Consider the following 25,895-nt stretch of genomic DNA (forward strand, 5'->3'; position numbering starts at 1 on the left):
GTATCAATATAGGTGACGATAACTGACTTTTACTTCAAGTGAAAAGACGAGAAAATCCTATACCCAGCGAAGTGTTTGACTATCCTGAAGAAATCCTAAGACATAAATCGAAAATCCACCAGAAATAGTCGCAATATAACAGTAAACTAGTGATGGCCATTCTTCTAGCAGCAGGATATTATGCTAGCAGCGCTAACTCAGATTTTCCTTTTCCAAAATAAAAGCCATCATTGAACTATATTAGGCGATATAATTAACAATTTAGTTTGTTTAATGTCCGTTCCAATGTTGTTCTTGTCTGTTGTTTTTTTACATACTAGATTGTTAACTATATGGCCTTATACATTTTAATTATGGCTTTTATTGTGACAATGAAAATCTGAGTGCTGCCAGCATAATATCGTGCTGCTAAAATATCGCTAAAGAAGCCTCGTTTGGCCATCACTACAGTAAAACAGTTTCATTTTAGGCCACCCGTAGCTACAGAAAGTTGTAGCCAGCGAATTTTTTGTCTATTCTGAACAAAGCCTCTTTTACCACTGGCCGTTTTAACAGCTAATTAGCCATTTGTGAATGACACTGAGTCTCTATCAATATAGGTGACGATAACTGACTCTTGTCAAGTGAAAAGACAAGACAATCGTGTAGGCAGCGAAATGTTTGTCTATCCTGAATATCCTAATATACACCAGAACTGTTTCATTTTAGGTTTCCTATTATGTAGCTACATAAAGTTATATCCAGCAAAGTTTTTGTCTGTCCTGAACCTCAGACATAATGCGTTTAGACTGTTAAGTGAGTGGAACGCGGGGACCTGTTGTTTCGTAGCTCGCATCTTTAACCACTACGCTATTTATCAAGGGGCAGTCAGTCAGTCACTCAGTAAGAGACATTCGCTCTTCTAGGCCGGCTCTGCTTACGTGGTCTGGCAAAAATAACACTTTCAATTTGTGGAAATAATAATAATGCTATTTTGGTGTATTAGCTGATTGACAAAGAAATTCTGAATGTTTGATCAGGATAAAATAATTGGATGGTAGTTAAAGGGGTATGCTGTCTAGACCAGCTGACCAGGCATGTAAATGTAAATATCTTCACATTTATTTGCTAAGGCTGGCACTAACTGAGCATTTCAAGTGCCAAAGGTGCTTCAGGTACATGATTAAACTTTTTTTTGTTGTCTAGGTTGGTCCTGTAGCCTAAGGCATGGCCTCCGGAGCACCAATACTGTTAAAGTGTGTGCTTGAATTCAATCAACTTCTTTCTCACCAAAAATGTTCTCCTATAAATGTCACTGTGTTTGGGATTTTTTTTTTATTAAAATGAGATTTGGAGAGCAACCAATACAATCACACACAAAAATGCAACATTTCACAGACCCCCACCTTCTATGCACATTCAATTGGCGGGAAATACACAACACTGGACACTAATCAGAAATGTTATGATGTCTGTCAAATTATTTATGGATTGTACATCAGTTACTCCGTTGTGTTGCTTCCATGGTCTTTAACATAATGAGACTTCAGTCATATTGAAAAACTGAAGTTGAACAAGGGCTAATTACTTTAAACAGGGGCTGATTACCGTATCATCTATATTGTTACACTATAGAGGCTTGGAAATACGTTCACCAGCTCCTAATAAGGATGCACCAAGGAATGTTTAGTTGTATATTAGATCTAAAAATATGGTTGTGAGTATTGTGAAATCTCCATTAAATACCATTACACAGTAAGTGTCCTTTGACCTCTTACATCACCACTCACTTGACTACAGTACACACTGGGCAACGCAAAGTATTCACACTGCAGTGATACACTGAGAGTATCTATGGCGAAAAGGTCCCACGTTACCTCGCTTTGACAGTAAACTATTTAGATTTTGAACTTTTTACATTAAAAAATAAGCATTGTTATTCAGAATGATTCCATTGTTAAGTAGTCATAGAACATTTTTGAAAAGCATCCTAAATTGCTTTTGAAATTGCAATAACCTCAAAAATGAAAATAAATTATTGCTTTGCTAAATTAGACAACTAGCAACAAACAAATAGACTATCAGTATGACAAATGAGAACCAAATTTGATGCCATAAATTCCAACATTTTACAAAAAAACAATGAACTTATCATGTATGAATGTATTTTCATGAATGAACCCCATAAAATATCTTAGAATCATGTCACAATGGTCCAGATTAAATACCAGCCTGGTATCGGAATAATCATTTCTGAGTTTCTAACTTCTAACAAATATGGCACATTCCCAACTATTAACATATGTTCAATGCTGCAAGTTAATTAACAGTGAAAAATGCAATAACTTTGTAGCTGCTCACTGAGCTTCAGCAATATCACACAAACTGCTTCAGGAAAAAAAATAACAGTAAATTATTTTTTCTTGAGACAAGATAAATCAAAGCAAGGCATAATGGAACTAATCTAGTAATTGTCATCAATTCTTTTCCTGTGACATTTTATTTACTACTTCCAACTTTCAGGCACTTGCAATAAAAAATGGCATAGCTGTGAGCTGTGTTTCGCCAGAGTCAACCGTGTAATTAAGGCTTATTGTTTAGTAAAAGAGTTTTGTAGAATGGCCTTGAAGAAGATATCAAAGAAATGGAATGTTAAACCAGGAAGTAAGACAGTAAGGAGAGAGTTAAGGGTTTAATTGGTTGGAGTGGCCTTTCATGGGGAATCATAGTTTAAACTAACCTCTCAAGGGCTTTCCAGTAGACTGTTAAATATTTTGACATGCTAAAAGTAGTCTACACTGACGCAATAAAAATCATGTTGCCAAAGGTAAATAAACTACGATTTGAGGGAGTTCTGAAACATCTTTTCACAATCCGACAAAGACAATGTTTATTAGGTGCTTGCACCATGGTGAACTCAGTTCTGCCCAGGCATAGTTAGTCTATGTATATCCAGGCACTGTACAAGGAAGACACACTGTTTTACTATGACCTTCCTATTCTAAATTACCTGTGAAGTAGCTGCCTATACTTACTGCCAAAATACTTTTAGGCACAGATAGATATATAAATTATAACCTCATAAGCAATAATGACCAACCCAAAGGCACATCTTTCCCAGATATCATTGAACAAATCCCTTGAGGCAGTGATAGACTGGTAACATGGAGACTCATCATAAAAAAGGCTTGCTAAGATTTTTGAACAGCCGCATTCAGATACAGAAACTCAGGAATCAGCCTGTCATAAAGGGCTTCAAGACAATTCAGAGACTGTAATGAGAACGCCACACTGTAGCTTGCAGGGAATTCAGACAGACAGCTTTAAAGACCCAACAGACACGTAGCTCAGGGGAGAAGGAGGGTGCAGGCTTCACTTCCTGCACACTGACACTAATCTAAAGGCTGTGGGATTCTTGCCTCACTCCCCTGCAGGCACTGCTCCTAGATCAGTCCTGACATTCATAGACTATAAATATTCAGGCCAAATACATCGAACATACACACACACACACACACAATCAAAATTCTGTTTACAATGCACCATTTAAAACATTTTAACATTTATAAATTAACTAAGATGGAACAATTTATTATATATTTTATCTATTTGATGTCCAATTTAATAGTCTTTTATTTTAAACTTAATACAATTTAGAAATATTTGGTATACTGAAATATTAGAAATTTCTCACCTGGGTTTCTCAAGCTCATTTTGAGCCCACAGCTGCCAAATATATGTTGAAAACATTAATTAGTTGTTTTGCTGCTGTTCATCTCTACAGACATATCAGCAATGTACTCTTTGCTAGCACGGTTGAGTGGCCTCACAGACACTGTTGTTTCTTTTACTCATTGGCTGTGCCGTACTGGTCATCTGTGCTGGCCAAGGGAGTGCATGCGGTTGTGGTTCTCAAGTTGATTTAAAGCGACAATGGGGGGCGCCATTGGGAAAGCACATGTGCAATGCACTGTGAGTCATATGACACCATGACAGACCGTCACGGCGAATTAAAGGCACGATGCTGGCGGGGGCAACAGTCACAAAACATCATTAATGCAAAAACGCCCTCGTCCCCTCTAAACAAGCTCTGTGCACATGGTTTGCAGGACTGGCAGGAGTAGATCTATGAAATACGGTTTTTAGGAGAGAATTCACTACAAATTGACTGAGGGAACGTATGCATCTGCTACTCAAATCACTTCAGTCCCACAAAAGCTTGTTTGTGCAAACATTGTTGAACAACTTACGTTTAGAAACTATTCTACAGGCCAAGCTGGATCATATGCTTACAAGTAGAAAGTAAACCAGGTTATGTCAGGTTTTGGTGCAGCAAGAAATGCAAAAGACATGGTGCTAATATGATATGAGTATGAGTATAACAGAAGTCCAAAGTAAGAATATGCAATACACCACAAATGATGCTCCACACCCCTGGGTCAGTCAGTGTAATTTAGTTAATGCCAAATCTCTGTACACAAAGCATTAATGACCCAAAATTAGCCAAAATCATACCTGAAAAATCGGAGAAATCAAGTTGATTAGCAAGACCTATTAACCTGAGCATGTGTGTCAAATATTATCACTCTTAGTTTAACTGATCACAAGATACAATGTCACCAATATGAATATTCTTGAATTGTCTTGACAGTGTTTGCAACATGTATTCCAAATGTTGTTACAATGTGAATAGATTTAGCTGAATATGCATGTAGTGTATGTACCAGACCATGGCCACATTCCTGTTCATTATTTCCTAGTGGACAATTTGTTTTAGGTAATAGCATGAAAAATATGTCTATCAACAACCTTTGTCCATAGATTCAGCATCTAAAGTTATGTGCAGATGGGTACACTAGATATTTTTCCCAGAATGACAAACGGAGGAAAATGTGTAATGGTGGACCTATACAAATTCAATTACACTGATGTTCAAGATAACACTGTTTTATATTCATTGATTTACTAAAATTAAAAACTGATATTATGCAACCTAACTAGATTAGAATGCAAAAGCTACTATATTATTTCTCTTTGCAGGAGATTAGACACATGATCTGCAGTCACCAGATCCCCAAATTGGGAGATAAAAACATTTTCATGATTGTTTTCCCTGTATCTTTTAAGGACTCAGATACACTGTGTCTGTGTATCTGAGTCCTTAAAACACAATCCTTTACAAATTACCAAGTCAGGGAAATTGAAGAGTGTGACAGTAACCATGTTTCTATCCAACCATTAAATGCAGATTAATTTCATAATGTAGAAACAAAGTCACGACTGGACTGATGGAAAGTCACTTACATTTTATAAAAATGTGCAATTTGTTTGTTCAACATGATGCAATCTTTTTGTCTATGTAAAATTAATGCAGTCATGAAATGGCAGTTGCAACTCCTTTATGCACAAATATTGATAGAATAGCCATTAAATTGAACTAAACTTGGTTTTATGCAATGATTCATGTGGTATTCCCACAAAGTATGAAGAATATTTGAACTTGAAATGGTGGTGAAGGTGCACAGTAACAAGCTTGATGGTCCTCTCCAATAAACATTAAGGGTTAGGGTTATTCTGGTGACATGATTTTTCATGCTTGGTTGCCATTTGTCTTGACAGATAAAAAGAGTTTGAGATTTGATATATAAAATAGCAAAATATTAACAGTGTTTAAAAAAATGTGGAAACAAAAACAAAAATGTTTTCATAGTTGTGATGTCTTCAATGTGGATTCTTCAATTCTACTATGTGGAAAACAGTAAAACTATTTAGTAAAACTAATGTGTCCTGACTTTTGACTGGTACTGTATATTCAGGTATTTTATGCTTTTTTGGACATTAAAGTGGAGTAACAAAGAAAGAGCAAAAAAAAAATGTTGCTGCAAAACATACAATACAGTTGTAAAACTGACCATCCTTCAGTTCTACGCTTTGGTGATGGACTTCACATGGTTGCCATTAACATTCACCTCAATAAATTAAAGGGGCACTGTGTAAAATCCTGTCTCTAACGTTTACAAGACTGAATTTAAACAATAACGTGACTTGTCCCCTCCTCTACACTTACGAAACATGATCAGAATAGTAGTTGCTAGTGTTGGTTGGGGGGAAGGTACTGTAAAGTGTCTAGCAAGTAAAGAAGATTACACGTCAGTGCAAACTGATGGATGGACTGGCAATACATTTTTAATGGGTAATGTCCAAGCATTTAGAACAATTTAGTAGAAAAAAATATTTAATACATTAAGTTAAAACATAAACTGCAGATGTCTTCTGGTCATTAATGCTTTATTTATTTATTTATTGCTTTATTTATTTATTCTAGTATTACAGTAAAAATCTTACTTGCCATATGCACCTTTAAATGCAGTTTCTGGTAACAATTGCCATCAGCTTTGTTACCAGGGCACCCTACAATACTCAGCCAATGACTTGAATGACGTGCAAAAGACTCTAAAACTAAAAATCGCATCAGTCCTTACACTTTGAAAAAACAATTGCCTAAACGTCTTTCAGATGGGATGTTAAAAGGGTGTCCTGACTCTCAATAGAAAAAGTTCCAATCTGGCTTTCAAATCTTCATGGCTACCTAATCATCCCTAGCTTCATAAAAGGTTGACCTTGTAAAGGTCAAATCAACCTCACGTACACCACATACAGACCTATACAGTTCCTTGCAAAAGTATTCAACCTCCTGTCCAATTCTCTCATTTTATGGAGCTACAAATGTTACATTTTAATTTCATTCAGTTTGATATTTAATTTTACAAGACTAACATTCAAAATCCATTTTTGTAAGAGAAAAATAACTGAAATATTTAGAAAATATTAAATATTAATATATCGAATGCCTTGTAAATGCCAGTCAGTACTGTTCAATCACTTATTAAGAAGTGTAAAATTCAGGGATCTATTGATACCAAAGTTAGGTAGACCAAGTCAGGTAGACCAAGAAAGATTTCAGGCAAAACTGCCAGCAGAATTGTTCAGGATACAAAGAAAAACCCACAGGTAATCTCAGGAGAAATACAAGCTGTTCTGGACAAAGATGGTGTGGTTGTTTCAGGGAGCACAATACGACGATACTTGTGCTGCATGGAGTTGCCTGAAAGAAGCCTTTACTGTGCCAATCCCACAAAAAAGCCTGGTTACAATATGCCCGACAACACCTTGACATGCCTCACAGCTTCTGGCACACTGTAATTTGGAGTGACGAGACCAAAATAGAGCTTTATGTTCACAACCATAAGTGCTATGTGTGGAGAGGGGTCAACAAGGCCTATAGTGAACAGAATACCATCCCCACTGTGAAGCATGGTGTTGACTCACTGATGTTTTGGGGGTGTGTGAGCTCTAAAGACACAGGGAATCTTGTGAGAATTGATGGCAAGATGAATGCAGCCTGTTATCAGAAAATACTGGCAGACACATGGGAAGCCCTTGGACTTTCCAGCACGATAATGACCCTAAGCACAAGCCCAAGTTGACCCTCCAGTGGTTACAGCAGAAAAAGGTGAAGGTTCTCGAGTGGCCATCACAGTCTCCTGATCTTACAGGTGCCTTATGCAGCATTTTACATTTAAAATATAAGATAATAACCATTACATACCATCAGTTAACGTTAAAAAACTGTCTCTGGCAGAGTGTCAGGACTGACACTATCCCCAGTGCCATGGTTGCAAAGTAAAATGCTCCAGAAACGAAAATATACAGAAGGAACACGAGCATAAGACAAAAGAGGGCACATTATGCATTTGATGGCGAGAGCTGAAGTTTGTGTGAATAGTGATGCAGAGTTGGCTACCTTTCTTCTTGACAAGTAGGTTACATTGGCTCATTTAGCTAGTTGGCTAGATAGTGAAGGAAATCTATGTTACTTGATGATGACGGAGAAACAATAATACTACGTAGAAAATCATTTGATGTTCTTGTTTATTCTATTTATATGAGCGCTGATTTGTTTAACAAGCTAAGTTGTGTCTGAGCAGACAATCCTTGATTCCATTTCTGGCTGGAAAATAGTGTTACAACCTGGTGCAAAATGTTTAAAAAAATAACTTGCTTTGTGGGTTGTTTGACTAAACCTCATGCATAAGTGAAAATTTCTCACAAGAAGCAATTATATTGCCTTTTAGCTAGATTTAGGCTTGTGCAAACTGACCAAAGTGTGCATATTATTGTTCCAGCTAGCACTAGCTAGCACAATTATGGTTTCATGGTAACTAGATAGCCATCAACGAGTCCCTGAATTATGGCAAGGCATCTAACGCAATAGATTATGTTTTGAGGTTTAGCTGTTTACTTTGTTTATTCTGTGTCCCGTAGTTATGGAAAGGGCCCATCAACTTTAACCCCCATTTGAAACGAAAGTCTGTGTTCATTGTTCCAGCATCGATGGTTGGAAGTGACACTGCTTCAAACAGGTCAGTATGCTCATGGTTTGTAATGACAATGTCAGATCCTAATGGAGTTATAGAACCGATATACAACTCACTGCTGATAGGTGCCATTAAATTGCATAAGGCACCTTTAATAACATCGAGCCACTCTGGGGAGATCTCAAATGTGCGGTTCATGCAAGACGGTCAAAGACTTAACATGACCTGGTGGCATTTTGCCAAGATGAATGGGAAGCTATAACACCTGCAAGAATTCAGGGCCTCATAGACAACTATTACAAAAGACTACACACTGTCATTGATGCTAAAGGGGGCAATACACAACGTTTGCTCATTCATGTTTTCTTTACAAATGGTACATATTTTACCAATTCTCTACTAAGGGTATGCAAACTTTTGAGCACAACTGTAGTTTTTCACAGGGATTTCTGGCCTCTCCGTAGCTACTCTCACAAGTGTCCTTCTTGTCTGAGTGCTGATTTTTTAATGGTAGCCTTTTTTAGAAATATCTGACTGGTGTGCTAATAATTGATTCAACTCTGCTTACTGGGATATCAAAAAACTTATTTTGTACCTTTTTCCTAATCTATGCATTTGTTTTACTTGACCACCAGCTGAAAAAAAGGCATTGGTCTTCATTTTCCTTCAAATTTAGAGTAAGCTGATCCCTTATCAGTGGTGTATATCCAGAAGATTTGACAGCTTTAGTGCTTCACAGGTTGAGGAAACTGGGAGCTTCATTGGGTAATTTCTTCCTGTGTAATCTTGGAGATTCCACAGCACAAGAGTTGCTTATTTTTTTCTTAAAACTTTTTCCAACCTAAAATGTAACATTACAATATATTTTTTTCAGGGTAAAAAATTATTTAGTTTTTGTATTTTTAAAGAAAATATCATACAACAAAATTTGAATGTACTCTTTATATTTTCTAAGTGAAATGAGAGAATTGGTCAGGGGATTGAAGACAATCCAAAGTATCGTGTCTCACTTTTGTAATGTAATACAAAAAACCCCAGCTGTTTTCATTTTCTTTCTATGTTCCAGTCAAATACATACAAATATTTACTGCTATTATATTGCTGCTGGCAATAAAAGTCTTCATACTCATCTTTTATATTTTTTTCCTTGATGGGAAAACTGGTTGGTTTTGTTTGTCCCTAATATTTCAATCAATCAATCAAAATTTATTTATAAAGCGCTTTTTACAACAGCAGTTGTCACAAAGTGCTTTACAGAGACACCCGGCCTTAAACCCCAAGGAGCAAACAACAGCAGTGTTGAATTTCAGTGGCTAGGAAAAACTCCCTAAGAAGGTCGAATTTTAGGAAGAAACCTAGAGAGGACCCAGGCTCAGAGGGGTGACCAGTCCTCTTCTGGCTGTGCCGGGTGAGATATTAAGAGTCCAATTGGAATAATAAATAAATTTCTCTTGGCTAAATCCAGAGTATATTCGATTTTAGACTAGGTCAGAAGTATGACCAGGTGGACAAGGACAGGAACAGCAACGGTCCCCCCAAACCAGGTAATCCGCCGGTGTGGACCAGGACCTCATCTCCTTCTAAAATTTAAAATTGGAGGAAACTGAGAAAAGTTAGTAGTACATCCCTCATGTCCCCCAGCACAATAATATAGCAGCGTAACACCTTGGAAACTGAGACGGGGGGGTCCGGTGACACTGTGGCCCTACCCGGGGGAGGCCCCGGACAGGGCCCAACAGGCAGGAAATCAATCCAACCACATTGCCAGGCATCAACCAAAGGGACACCCACCAACCGCAACCCCCCTGAATGAGGGCCGAGTATTGCTAGCAGCGTACAGCCCAATTGCACAAGTGCGCAATAGAGAGTCAACAACAAGCCAGTGACTCTTCCCCCGAAGGGCATTGGAGGGAGGGCATCCCAGTGGCGACGAGAGCCCACCTGGCAAGACAGCAAGGGTGGACAGTATCAAGCCTACTGGTCACCTTCACGCCCCCGGGCCAGGCTACACCTAATTATAAACCGTGCTGTAGAGATGAGTTTTTAGTAGACACTTGAAAGTTTGCACTGAGTTTGCATTTCTAACCTTAATTGGCAGATCATTCCACAGGAGTGGAGCTCTATGAGAAAAGGCCCTGCCGCCAACTGTTTGTTTAGAAATTCTAGGTACAATTAAAAGGCCTGCATCTTGCGATCTAAGGTTACGTGTAGGTATGTATGGCTGGATCATTTCAGCAAGGTAAGTAGGAGCAAGTCCATGTATTGATTTATAGGTTAAGAGTAAAACCTTAAAATCAGCCCTAACCCTAACAGGCAGCCAATGTAAGGATGCCAGGACAGGAGTAATGTGTTCAAATTTTTTTGTTCTAGTTAGGATTCTAGCAGCTGTGTGCAGCACTAATTGAAGTTTATTCATTAATTTGTCTGGATAACCAGAGAGAAGAGCATTGCAGTAATCTAATCTAGAAGTAACGAAAGCATGAATTAATTTTTCTGCATCAGTTTTTGATAGAAAGTTTCTAATTTTTGCGATGTTTCGAAGATGAAAATAAGCAACTCTTGAGACATATTTTATATGTTCTTCAAAAGAGAGGTCAGGGTCAAGGGTAACGCCAAGGTTTTTTACAGTTTTTTGGGATACGACCATGCAGCCGTCGAGGTTCACAGTGAGATCTGCTAACAACGCTCTTTGTTTTTTGGGTCCTAAAAGGAGCATTTCTGTTTTATTTGAGTTTAAGAGCAAGAAATTCTCTGTCATCCACTTCCTAATATCTGAAACGCATGCTTCCAAAATAGCTAATTTAGGGGCTTCTCCATGCTTCATTGAAATATATAACTGTGTGTCATCAGCATAACAGTGAAAGTTAATATTGTGATTTCGGATTACATCGCCCAGAGGGAGCATGTATAGTGAGAAAAGTAATGGGCCCAGAACCGAGCCTTGAGGAACTCCAAAGCATACCTTTGACTTGTCAGAGGATATGCCATCCACACTAACGAACTGATATCTTTCAGATAAATAAGATTTAAACCAGGCTAGAACATGTCCACGTAGCCCAATATTGGTTTCCAGTCTCTCTAAGAGAAGGGAGTGATCAATAGTGTCAAAAGCAGCACTAAGATCAAGAAGCAACAGGACGGATGCGGAACCTTTGTCTGAGGCCATTAGAAGGTCATTTGTTACCTTCACGAGTGCAGTCTCAGTACTATGATGAGATCTAAAACCAGACTGGAATATTTCATAAATGTTTTTTGTCTTTAGGAAGGCATTCAGTTGTTGGGAAACACATTTTTCTAAGATTTTTGAGAGGAACGGGAGGTTCGATATTGGCCTATAATTGTTTAATATGTCGGGATCTAGATTAGATTTTTTTAGAAGAGGCTTAATTTCCGCAATTTTTAATGAGTTTGGTACGCATCCGGAGGAAAGGGAGCAATTTATTATGTTCAGCATTGGCTGACCTAGCACAGGAAATAACTCCTTAAGTAATTTTGTAGGAATCGGGTCTAGCTGAGAGTTTGTGGGTTTAGAACTCATTACAAAATTTGTAAATGTGTCGAGCGATACAGTATCAAAAAACTCAAGTGTCCCCATAGACACCTGATCAGGGAGGTTCCGGAAATTTTTTGGACAACTGAGATTTTTAGGACCATAACTATTTAAGGATTCAGTTATTTGTTTTCTAATGGTGACGATCTTTTCATCAAAGTAGTTCATGTATTCATTACAACTAAAGTGAAGACCCACTTTCAGAGAGTTGGTCTGCCAGCTCCTCAGTTCAAAAGAGACAATTTGAGAGCAGGTTCTTGTCCTCCTTCAGGCAAAGGGCAGGTGGCCAGTACAGTTAAATTATGACCAAAAACTCCTGCCACCTGAAAATGTTTCTGCCCTGTGCTGTGGCCCTCAGTAATTGGCAATCTGCCCCACAGAGACAAACAAAACTATGGAACACTCAAAAGTCTGCAACAACTAATCAATAAAACGTTGATAATAAAAATATTTGGTAACAAAATAAATTATTGATTAGTGGGGTCTATGTGAGATGGAGCAGAAAAAAAGATGGAGGAGACTGTGGTGTTCAGCATAACCTAGTTTAAAACAATTGTCCGTTTTCATTGAGCTTTTTCTTTTCTTTCCAAAAAAGTTGAAAAGGAAAGTTTCGAGTGAGGAACAGAAGCATTCAATGGTCTCTTAATTTTATCCTTCTGTTCCTCACTCAAAACCTTCCTTTTCGACATTTTTGGAAAGGAATGAAAAAGGTGCAGTGGTCTCTTAATTTTTTCCGGAGCTGTATGAATGTTAGGTGTATGTATCGTTATAATACTTTTTCTGCAGGAAGGTTTCACTGTATTTCTGTCTATTTACTTAATTTTATGCATTTAAACTGTCTGATTACTTTGTGCAGTGAGTCCAAAAGAGACATTTGGAATGAAGTGAATGGGACTGCTCTGTCAATGCCTATCTTTGCTCTTTGATATGTTAAGTCAACTTTGGGTGTTAGTGTCCATCTGCCATTCTTTTGGGGGGCTATATGAAGTTGATTACACATGATCAACAATAACATTGGTGAATCTATTTCCATGTAACATTGGGATGGTGCATACTTCTGAATAAAACGATCTGTGGTCCAGTGGTAACCCTGCTCATGTAAATATGCGTCTCCACCCAATGACCAACGCTCAATACCCATTTCCACCCCTCACCACTGTCTCTTCTCTCCACCTGTTTCTCTATAATTCTAATTTTCAATAAAAAAGATTGAAAAAAGCTATAAAAATGAGTACAGAGAGTGACCAGATTAAGTAACAATATGTATTCATGTTTCCTATACTCCATTCATCACATTTTCCTGCTGGCTGGGTGTCTCCAAAATCTGTTATATCGCAGTGTGTCAGGATATGATGTCCTACAACCTGTAAAAAACAAAGGAGGGGGGAGAAATTTACCTCACTGCTCAAATGCCTGTGCTGGTGGCTACAGCATTATCTTTATTCAAGTGCAATCATTTTATTAACCGTTCAGCAAATGTACAGTCCTTCAGAAAATATTCAGACCCCTTCCTGTTTTTCCAGATGTATTTGTTATAGACTTAATTTATTAAATATGATTTATTTTTGCCAGCAATGTACACTATTGACAAAGTGAATTCACATTTTTAGAGATATCAGAAATATCAGAAATTTCTCATGTAGGCTACATAAGAATTCAGACCCTTTATTTAGTACTTTGTAGGAATGCCTTTGGCCGCACTAACGGCTTTGGCAGCTTCACCAGATTGGATGGGGAGCATCTGTGAACTGCAAACTTCAGGTCTCCCCACAGATGTTCGATGAGGTTCAAGTCCAGGCATTGGCTGGGCCACTCAAGTACATTCACACACTTGACCAGAATCTACTCCAGCATTAACAGGTCATTGTCATGGAGAAATAACCGCATTCTGAGGATCTCTGGATCAGGACCTCTCAATACATTGCTTTGTTCACCCTTCCCTCAAACCTGACCAGTCTCTGCCACTGAGAAGCCGCCCCATAACATTATGCCCACACCACCATACTTGACCTTAGGGATGGTACTATCCAGGCAATGAGCAGTACCTTGTTTTGCCAGATACAGTGCATGGCCTAATAGTTTTATTTTGATCACATCTGCCCAGATAATCTTTTTTCTCATGCTCTCAGAGTCCTACAGGAGGCATGTCATATGTCTTTTATTTAGGTGTGGTTCCTATCTAGCCCCTCTATCATAAAAGTTACATTGATGGTGCTGCAGAGATGGTTGTCCTTCTGGCTGGATCTCTCATCTCTTTAGAGAAACTTTGAATCTTTATTAAAGTTGCCATTGGGTTCACTTCCCTGACCAAGGTCCTTCTTGCCCAGTTACTTAGTTTGGCCGGGTGGCCAGCTCTTGGAAAAGTCTAGGTGGTTCCAAATGTCTTCCATTTCACAGTAATGAATGACAAGCAGTTCCTGAGAACTATGCTTTAGCCATTTTTTGCAATTTGTTTTATAACCATCCACAGATCTATGCCTCAACTCAATTCTATCTTGGAGGTTTATGGAGAGTTCCTTGGACTTCCTGGCTTGTTTTTTGCTCTGACCTGCACTATGAAGTGTGGGACTTGATATAGATAGGTGTGTGTTTTTCTTAATTATGTCCAATCAATTGAAATTGCCACAGATGGCCTTCAAACAATTTCTAAAGAAATTTTAAGGGTGTCCAAAAGAAAAAGAATGGATATGAGCTTGATTTGGATTGTTATGGGTCTCAGTACTTATGTACATTAGTTCGTTTTTTTCAATGTCAATAAACTGGCATGCATTTTTGAAAACATAATTTGTCATTATGGAGTATTTTGTGTAGAGAATGAAGTATAACTCAACAAAATGTGGAGAAGATTCACTTTCTAGAGGAACTGTCCAGGCTTGATTAATTTATTTACAGTATGAGTGCAATACTCATTTTTACTAGTAATACTCGACTCAATGGATACGAGAAAGGAAAATGAGAGTTACCTAATTAACGTGGGTAAACCTTTTTACATCAGCAGCTGTCACAAAGTTCTGATACCCAGCCTAAAATCCCAAAGAGCAACCAGTAAGATGTTGAAGTACAATGGCTATGAAAAACCTTCAAGAAATGTAAGATCCTAACAAGAAACCTAGAGTGGAGACAGGCTACAGGGGGTGTCTAGTCCTCTGCTGGCTGTGCTAGGTGGAATTTATAAGAGTACCTTGACTTGCTAAGGCCAACCGTTCATCAAGATACATGCAGCAATCTAGCAAGCTCACTAAACAGACTCATTAGCTGTGCTCAATAACTTGGCTGGCCAACAAGCCTGGATTGAACAGAAAACTGCTGGCTTCATTTCCTACACTTTTCATTAGATAGTGTTAAAATGTATTACCTCCAAATTAGTCAGGCAGGCATGTTTTCTCCTAGCAAGCCAATGCAAAGGAAGTGAAACATTATCAGTTGCCCTCTTCAGTCCCTGAAAACAAATGGAGAAAAGTACATTCTGCTACCTGTCTTTTGTTGGCTAGAAAGTTCCCTAATCCATGATGTACAAATGGTCTGGGTCTTTACTATTGACACATTGCTAAATCTATGATTAGTTTAATTGTTAATCTCTAAACAGCAGATATTGAAAGGGAATGATTTAATTTCAGAAATGTCTCCATGTGTCTTAACCTCTCATTCAAGACTGCAGAGCTACATAAGCCTTTGTGGAATACAGTAAATATATGAAAATAAATGTTATACTGTAAAACGGTAATACTACATTTTGGTAGCAGAATTGATTATAAGATGTACATTTCATGACATACACTTCGGTCAACTGGTCAAATCTTAATTTTCTTTGCAATTACAAAGGGAAGTAGACTAAAAGCTTACATAAACACACCCGCAGTTTTCTAAATACATCAGACAAATGACAAAAACTACACTCCTTTTACTATAGTATGTAAGTCTTTATTTTCCTATATAGCCTAAACCAATGTAAGTCAATGTCTAATCCAATTTGAATCCCATGAAGTACTCCCACAACTTGAATAGTTTACTGAAACAAAGGTTTCTATCACTTTTAAGACAATAACATATTTGTATACCTTTCTATCATGCCAGCTATCTAGCCATATCAAATAATCTAATGTCTTATCTTCATAAACTATACTTCATCCAAATCAAATAATTCTGTGTTTTGTTTTTATTCACTTTCAATTACGTAGTGAATAGCCTATTATTGGACACCCAGTACAACATTTGATTAATGCACTACCCTTGATTTGAAAATCACAGACATTTATGTTTGGGAAAAATGAAGGCTGGTTCGGACCAGACTAAATCTTAACCATTCACAGGTGTCTATGTTTAAAGAACATCTAGTTCAGCCCCATTTGGGAAGGCAAAATGTTTGTCTATCATTGTTTCAGATTTTGGCTGCTCATTGGCTTCAAAATGGCACAGTGGTTAAGTCATTGCATCACAGTTTAGCTGTTTAATTGCAGCCAGGAGTTCACAACCTGGTCATGACATACAGACAATGCCCAGGGGTCTGTTAGTGAGGGAATGTCAGACACGGATGCCATGCCAGGTGAAACTCTATCGACTCCTTGTGGCAGGTTAGGTGCCTGCAAGCTCAACTGTGGTTTTTGGCTCTAAGGTTGTTCTCTCCTCCAGGCACTTATGTTTAGGCATCCTAGATGAATGTGCAGTGTGATTGGGCATCACAATACTGTCTAGGAGGAAGGAAATAATTGGGTAAATATTTTAGATATTTTTTTTTATAATAATACAATAAACAAAGGTTTGGTCCAGAATTCTTTGTATGTTAAAAATCAAGGCCAATACTGATTATGGTTCTTACTTGGTATTTAGTAGTACCCTGTGAACTACACGACTGAGAAAACATTTGACTTTGATAGATAGTAGTTAATAAAACAAGGAATGATTTTGTTTGGGTTGTTGGTTGACATGACAGAAAGGTTGCTACTCTGATATTTTCTTATCTAAAATGTGGATAAAACATTTGCTACAGTATCCACTATAATTTTTTAGGGCTAAAGTTGTGGGTGTCACGCATTCACTCCCACAGGTTTAGGCTATACAGAAAAATATTAAAAGCGAGAAATTCCTTTTGACAATAGGCCTGTATAGTAAAAACCTGTTGTTTTGTGTGATGTGTTTGATATATTTTTAATACTGCTGGTGTCTTTATGTGTGCAGCTACATTAATCAAGTGGAGTGCCAACTGAAATTGTCCCTCAGTGTTTATCAGAGATCTCAAAAAAGGTTAAAAATGTTACCACAGAACCCTAATGTTTCTCAACTATAATGCTAACCCAATTGATTATGTTCACTGTGACTTTATTTTCTAAAGAAGGTGTAATCACATGAAAGTATTATCTTCAACAGAACATATGTAACAGAATTTGATGAATAAAAAAACATTATACTTACACTTCACAACGTTAGTCCTTATACTTTTGGAAAAGTTTTTCCCAAGTGAGGATTTCTGTGTCCCATTAATTCTGAATTTTATTGGGTGCACAGTGTTGAAAAAGCATATCGGTGAAGGATACATGAAATGCTGCCTTCAAAAGCCCCTGAAATAAGGCTTTTTAAAAGACCGGTCGCTACCTTGGGAATGGGAAATGGCAATTTTGACGTGAAGCTTAGTAATGCCACCTTAAAAAGCAGAATCCTTGTTGATCGTGACACAAACTATCTACAACTCACCGACTCCCACAGACAAAGTTGTGTGCTGTCATCTGCTTTTATAAACTATGAGGCTGTACTACCAGGCAAGTCTAGTAGAAGGAATTTTTATTTTTCTTTGCAGGGTGTCTTGACTATGCTACCAATGCCACAGTTTAAAATACTAGATTTATTTCTAAAATACCAGAAAATATCACTTTTCAGTAAACTGTAAAAATGAAGAACAGAATTAAGGTGTTTCTCTATAACTTGGCATAAATCATTCTGCAGTTGTCACAACCATGATAATAATAACTATAATCGTAATATGTTAATGTCTTGTTTTTTATTTTAGGAAAGTTTACATCTATTTTAACTAAATATACAAAAGTGAAAACAAAGGTTTGTGACTGGAATAAGAAAACCCTCCATGGTGTGATGCCAAAGCCAAGCTAGCATTGGATTCTCAAGCCTGCACAGCCAAAAGCAGAAACATTGATGTGTCTCTGACTCCTTACAAGAGGAGAAATGCCAGAGTGGTTGATTTATAGCTTCGCTTTCCACCTAATAAATCACACAATGCTGCAAAAAAATTATATCAGCAGTCATCTCTACCTAGACTTCCATCCCTCTTCTCTGAATGCATTTATACTGCCAATGACCTTCATCCATATGAGAGCGATAAAGCCATATTGTTTTCGATGGATTGCAGCTCTTGCCAATTATCTACCCATGACTGCTGTTAATTTGTGGGTTTGTGTGTGTGTGTGTGTGTGTGTGTGTGTGTATGTGTGTGTGTATTTGTTGGGAGGGAGTGTGAGAGGGAGGGAGAAAGTGAGTCTGAGAGAGACGGGAGAGAGAGTAAGAGAGGTAGAGGGAGGGAAAAATAGAGTCAGGGAGGAAGAGAGGGAGTGAGGGAGAAAAAGAAAGAGAGACAAATAGGGAAAGAGAGACAGTGGGAGACAGGTAGAGTCAAGTGAGTGGGGAAAAAAGAGAATGAAAGACAAGGAGAGTGAGTGAGAAAGAAAGGGAATGCGAGGGACAGAGAGAGAGTGATAGAGAAGGAAATAACCATAAGTCATTTAGTTTTGTGTGTGGTGATCCACTGTTCTTGTTTATCACAAAATATTTTCCAATGTTTTTGTGCTTTTGTGGTGTGGTAACATGTCGATGTCAGAATACAAACAGCAATACAGTAGGTACAGTCCATAAAAGATTACGTTAGCTACAGTGGTCCCTGGTTTTCTCCAAGTTAGTCAGACAGCTAATCAGCTAATTTGCGACACTGCTTTCAGATGTGGGATGGACAACAATAGAACTGATATGACCTTACCCACACTAGTGTCATGATAGTTATTGTTTATCCATTCGTCTTCATTAGGGACATGTACTGCAGGGGTGGGGGGTGACAATGACAATAATGTAGGTGGATTGTTTTGCTGCCTATCAAAATTGGTGCAGATTTCAGTGAATTCATGTGCAGTACAAACCTACTTCAAGGAAACAAACATGATCACCCCATTTAAATGGCCAGGCTCCTCCTATAACACACTGAGATGAAAGTGATCTCACTTTGCCTAAAAATCAGAACCAGTTTTCCATAGAAATCGAATTGAAAGGAATTGTTGATAGGCATAACAATTAAGCCATGAAGACATGTAGGTCAAAAGCTCCCTTATTGATTTTGTTAAAAGGGTTAACAAAAGTATACCATCTAGACTTGCAAACAACGCCACAATGCTGTGAATAACTGTGTTGTTGCCGAGTTCAAATTATTCCATTCTACTCTTGGCTGTTAGTTCAAACTGAAGTGAAATGTTATTTGTTGATTGAATGTATCATTCCATTATGTCTAGAAAGGCACAGTGGCAGACTGGATTTTTTGCACTTCTGATACTGAAGTGCTGTCTGTTGTGGATTATGCATCTCCCAAGATGTCTGATATGCTATAGTGTGTCTACATGAGCCAATACAGGGCCAGTTATTCAGAAAAGCTTAACATTAACTGTACCAAGCTGAGGTGGTTAAGTCAATATCCACTATTATTAATGTAGGGCTTCTACAGTTATTATCATGTGTGGCTGCAAATATTATTTTAGAGTATGTTTTATAAGGGGGGTGGGTCATATGAAAAAAAATTTAGGTTGAGGAGGAGGGTGTTTTTTAAGATGAAACCTTTGGGTTGAACCAGTAAATTATGAACTGTCCCTGACCACAAAGTGTAGTTACCAAAATCAGTTTTCTTTATAATCACTCTTTACGGTAAATAAAGTGTAGATGAAGCAAATAGAGTATAGGTTGAAGCAATTAATAGATGGCCTATAACATACGCACATTAAGTAAAGATTTAGAGTCATGCAGATGATAACACATGCAAATGATAACACATGACGCATAAATAAAGGCAAATAAAAATGTTTTTGGTACAGTTTACTTGGCACAAATAGTAAAACATTGCATCTGCAAATTATCTTAGGCCAGGAATCCAGTAAGCCAGGGAACACTGCCCAGGCGTCTGGACCAGGCTGAAACATTTAGACCTCATTAATGAGTAGGAGAAAGTGGATGTGAGGGGACAAAAAGGGGGTGCTGCGAATGCAAACAGTTGATAAAAAACTGATATGGTTGTTTGCTATCTTTCTATGGGTTTTCCTTGATTAGTTAGGTCGAGCTAAATCTTGGTCTAATTGCAAAGGGTCTGGAAGCAGGTGATCATGATTAGTTGGTGTGATTTATTACAGAAGAATTGTTTCCACAGAGGCTTTCTGGAAATTTCTGTGTGAATCCGCTGAGGTATAAAAGATATAGCATCTAACAAAAGTTACCTCCTTGTTACATTCAAATGTTTCTGCTGTGGAAAGATACAGTGGAATCCAGTAAGCCAGGATTTGATACACTGCCGATTTAGCAGGTTTTTCCACTTACAAAGCATGTAGAGGTTTATAATTTTTATCATAGTTACAACCAAAATACAGAAAATCACATTGTATGATTTTATAATAATTAATTTGCATTTTATTCCATGACAAAAGTGTTTGATCTCCTACCAACCAGTAAGAATTCCGGCTCTCACAGACCTGTTAGTTTTTCTTTAAGAAGCCCCCCTGTTCTCCACTCATTACCTGTATTAACTGCACCTGTTTGAACTCGTTACCTGTATAAAAGACACCTGTCCACACACTCAAACAGACTCCAACCTCTCCACAATGATTAAGACCAGAGAGCTGTGTAAGAACATCAGGGATAACATTGTAGACCTGCACAAGGCTGGGGTGGGCTATAGGACAATAGGCAAGCAGCTTGGTGAGAAGGCAACAACTGATGGCGCAATTATTAGAAAATGGAAGAGGTTCAAAATGACGGTCAATCTCCCTCAGTCTGGGGCTCCATGCAAGATCTCACCTCGTGGGGCATCAATGATCATGAGGAAGGTGAGGGATCAGCCCAGAACTACACGGCAGGACCTGGCCACTGACCTGAAGAGAGCTGGGACCACAGTCTCAAAGAAAACCGTTAGTAACACACTACGCCGTCATGGATTAAAATCCTGCAGCGCCCGCAAGGTCCCCCTGCTCAAGCCAGCGCATGTCCAGGCTCGTCTGGACCTGCGGATGACCATCTGGATGATCCAGAGGAGGAATGGGAGAAGGTCAGCTTTTTGGTCTAAACTCCACTCGCCGTGTTTGGAGAAAGAAGAAGGATGAGTACAACCCTAAGAACACCATCCCAACCGTGAAGCATGGAGATGGAAACATCATTCTTTGGGGATGCTTTTCTGCAATGGGGACAGGACAACTGCACCGTATTGAAGGGGAGGATGGATGGGGCCATGTATTGCGAGATCTTGCCTTCCCTCAGTAAGAGCATTGAAGATGGATCGTGGGTGGGTCTTCCAGCATGACAACGACCCGAAATACACAGCCAGGGCAACTAAGGAGTAAGCCTAGCCTCCAGTAAGAAGCATCTCAAGGTCCTGGAGTGACCTAGCCAGTCGCCAGACCTGAACCCAATAGGAAATCTTTGGAGGGAGCTGAAAGTCTGTATTGCCCACCGATAGCCCCGAAACCTGAAGGATCTGGAGAAGGTCTGTATGGATGAGTGGGCTGCAGTGTGTGCAAACCTGGTCAAGAACTACAGGAAACGTATGATCTCTAATTGCAAACAAAGGTTTCTGTACCAAATATTAAGTTCTGCTTTTCTGATGTATCAAATACTTATGTCATGCAATGAAATGCATACTCTTCACTCACAGTTGAAGAGTACCTATGATAAAAATTACAGACTTCCACATGCTTTTTAAGTGGGAAAACCTGCAAAATCGGCAGTGTATCAAATTCATGTTCTCCCCACTGTAAGTAAAAAATTGTCTGCCTTGTATTTTGTTTTGGTCAGGGCTCAGGGTTCTTGTATTCATATGTTCACATAACCAATTATAGGGAATTTTACGTGGCTTGAAACCCAATTTAAAGCAAAATATACCAGATTAATCAGAAGCCATGTTAGAATTTAATAAGCAATCCTATAAATTAATTTAGAAAAATATGTAGGCATTATGACAGGATATATCCATCAAATGGAGTGTAAAACACACAACACACTTGTATATTAATATTTCTATGATAATAGAGTTATTAGCACTATGTTATTACAATGTTACTATAACCATACAACATTAGACAGCAGAGATGCGTTTAAACATGAATTAATCATATTTTCCATGTAGTTTATTTTAAAAGGTGCTTCATGTAATTTAACAGGATTTAAATTGTTAAATTGGTGAACAATTAAAAAAGATTTATAAATGGCACTTACATTTTCTCTAATTGCTGAACAACCCAGGTACACACCCAAATAATAAAAAAACTGCACTTGTGTCCATAACTGTGTGAAATGTTGAAATGAAGGCAAAGTGACATTTTTAAACAAATCCGAATGTGTGAAGAATAATGCAGCACCACACAAAGATTTAAACCACACCACGCAGTTGGAGGATGGAAACCACTTAAGGACACAACATGTAGCACATCAAAACAGACCAGAAACTGTGATCCGTTACAGATATAACAAGTTCACCCTCCATTGCTAACTTCCAGTTGAATTTCACTGACTCCAACCCACAGGTACTGTAAATGCCAGATGGAGTCACAAAAGAAATCTCTCATATTTTAAAAGCACTGAGGTCTGCCAGTGGTTTGTTAGGGAAAAACTGCACTGTGTACAACCCTGACACATATTTTCCAAACAGAGGGTGAGAGTTGGAAAAAACAGACACACACACACTATACAGATGCGTGTCCACATACACACAGATGCACATTTTACTTTGACATGTAATGCACACACAGCACATGCAAAACAAAGGATTCTATCAGAACATTCCAGTCCCGGTTGATATGATAATGCTTACATTAACCACAAACATTCTCCTCTGGAGCTGATCATGGCCCCCAGCCCGAGGGAAAAGTGTTTTTAACATTATGCCTGGGAACACAATAGTGTAAAAGCATAAACCTCAGCTGATTGATCAACTCTGATTGCCCAATCTGGGTTCTAAAGCTACACTAGAGAGCCTGTTGTATAGTTCAACCTTCCAGGTTTTAACGTTCCATATTATTTCAATAAGCAATTTGGAAATTACATAATACTCAGTAGTGAAAGTATGAAGAGGTCATGAGTTTCAACTTTTTCTGAGTAAAGGTATCATTGACTTTTATAGGATCTCTTACAGTTTGATCGGTATCATCATCCTTTGGACCTAAACCAAGACAAAGCTCATTTAACACCCCTGGGTTTTCTATTTTTTGTGCCATGACAGTCCGGCTGTACAGAAATAAGGTTGCCGGCAGTACAACAGCAAATGGCATAAAGAAAGGTTATTTTTAAAATACAAAATCTCTCTCCGACACAGTAGGAAATGGTATCTGCTATTTATAGCCTCAAACATGCAATTTTTCAGCCGGCACTCAAGGGAGGGCACGAAGTCCCAATTAACTCAGCGGAAACTCACCAAGGCAAACACTGAGATGACTAATAATAAGTCAGCCACTCAAAAACAAGCCTGACAATATCATAGCGTTGTACACATGTCATAGGTCAACGACTAATATTATTTTCAAAAATAATGTATTTCTTCTAAACAAGAACGTTAAACAACTAATAATGTTTGTTTAGTACAACATGCATAATCGGTGGTGGGATGGACATTTGACTGGAGTTTACAGAACGCTTTGGTGACCTAATGACATTTTACAGCAGCTTAATTGTTAATAAACATGACTCAAGCAACATCGTTCAGAATAGTGTTCCTTTTTAATTACATTTTTAATTGTACAGCTCTGTGGTTTAATGATGTTATTTTGTTACTTTTGAAGCATTAAAAGAGTAGGCCTTAATCAACATAAAAGATATAAGGGCGGTTTGCCGAAGACAGATTAAGCTTAGTCCTCCTCTGACCTTGCTTTTTGGTCCAGGAGTAGAATTATCACGCGTCCAGAGATCGAGCAGTTACAGTACAGTCCATCTTTTGTATCTCTTGATATGCACTGAAATCACAGTGTGGGCTGTAATAATCACTGTCCAGCAGTTAGAATCAGTAATATCACTACAATAAACAGTATAGAGTATATTATCAGCTACCAAGTATACAATAGATTGCTTGCAATGTTATCAAAGCAGACTCCCATCTGTGTAATAGTTCAGTGTAATATTTAATCATTTATTTTCCACCAGCATGTGCAACAAACATGTTCTTCATGTGCTGTATAATAAAAAGGAGATGCGCTCTACCGCACTGTAGAAAAATATAAGAAATAAACCAATTGTTATTTATGAAAATATAATGAAGAGGGATTTTTCCATAACTGACTTAACAGTTGTTCAAGACGCCAGCTCCAGAATACCTCTGACGAGGGACAGAAAACCACGGTTGTATAAAACCCAAGACTTGGCTTAAGGGAGAAAGGACTTACTGTTAGGGGCTGGGGAAGCAAAACAAAATCCTAAAAGAGAACTTTGTTGTTTCCTGCGTAATCCTCCAAAAAAGTGATATTTGTGCCAAAATAATTCTATGGACCTGGTCCAAATAAAAGACAGAAAGCCTATGAGCAATGATTACTTTATAAGAGAAGTGGCATTTGCCTAGGGGCGTATCTGCTTGCCTTCATCAAAACCTCTTTGAGGAAGCCAAAACCAACAGTATTTCAGCATTCAAGGGCTTACTGGCATATTTTTGAAATATTTCTATATTTTTTTTAATTAACGATAATGATCATGAAGCAAAAGTCCCACAATTGCTCCTTATGAAGAAAGAATAGACAAAACATTTATTTGAATAATGCTATGAAAGGACCGAGAAGTACATAAAGAATTTAACTACGGATGTTATGTTGTCAGGAATAGAAACTAAACAGTGGCCTTCTCCACCCCTCAGACATTCTTCTGTTACCTTGGTTGGTTTAAAAACTGCTCCCATTGATTCAGTCTGCTCTGTACTAGTTACAACATGACTTACAACATGAGTTTACTAAAATGGCCAGATCATTTTGGGCAAAAGCAGAAGACATAGGTAGCATATGGACTGTTCATTATTAATTTATAGACAGTTTTAATTCACTTATAAATACTTGTTTGAAATGGTTTATCAATCACAATTCCAACAAAGGAGAATACTTTAGCTGTTTACCTAAGACACCAATATCTACTAACAAACCCTTAACAAAGTATACCTTGATGTAATTGAAAGGATAAAATGATATCCATACACACAAAAAACTTTAAACAGTCCCCTCCAAAATTGAAAAATTCAGGGGAACAGCCACAATGAGTGCTCAGAGAGAAATTAAGGTTAACTGTCTTGCTAATAGAACAACCACTTTTTTCATCTTGCCGGCTCTGGGATTCGGATGCTGGTCACATGCTCTATCTGCCATCCCCGTGTCACCTAGCTTGGTTTGAACAATTTCACTTTGACAATGTATGGGACCATATCTTTCAGAAACATCACAAGGCATCTCAGCATTCTGTTACAATAACGGTGCACTTCCATTTATCACATTGGAAGTGAACAACAAAACAGCAACTCCAATGCACTTTACGCAGGGGATTTTGGTCTTTGTAGTCCTCCAGGCTGCCTTCTGAGTCATCAACAGCCTGTAGGCTGACTCCTTATGTACAGCACAAACAAATTCATGCAAGACACAGACATACATACAGACAGACACTCTCTCACACACACACACACAAACACACACACGCACACCCTGGAGACTTGGCATTAATCACTCCGCGTTAAAGCTTCCAGTCACTCCAAAGCAGGACAGCAGAGTGGGAAACTAGGTCTACAC

The 25,895-nt window shown here is 38.2% G+C and overlaps 1 protein-coding gene across 3 annotated transcripts in view; it reads right to left on the reverse strand.

Moving 5' to 3' along the window:
- Nucleotides 1-25,895, reverse strand: part of kcna4 (potassium voltage-gated channel, shaker-related subfamily, member 4) — a 51,140-nt gene that overhangs the window by 17,824 nt on the left and 7,421 nt on the right. Inside the window, exon 3 of one of the 3 annotated variants that reach the window (XM_034287618.1) lies at nt 13,203-13,271. The exons of the other annotated variants lie outside the window; for them this stretch is intronic. The gene's annotated coding sequence lies outside the window, so the exon portion shown is untranslated. Of the gene's footprint in view, nt 1-13,202; nt 13,272-25,895 lie in introns of those variants that run through there. 3 annotated transcript variants of the gene reach the window in all.

The sequence above is a fragment of the Esox lucius genome, chromosome 2 (assembly GCF_011004845.1).
Source record: "Esox lucius isolate fEsoLuc1 chromosome 2, fEsoLuc1.pri, whole genome shotgun sequence".
Taxonomy (NCBI): domain Eukaryota; kingdom Metazoa; phylum Chordata; class Actinopteri; order Esociformes; family Esocidae; genus Esox; species Esox lucius.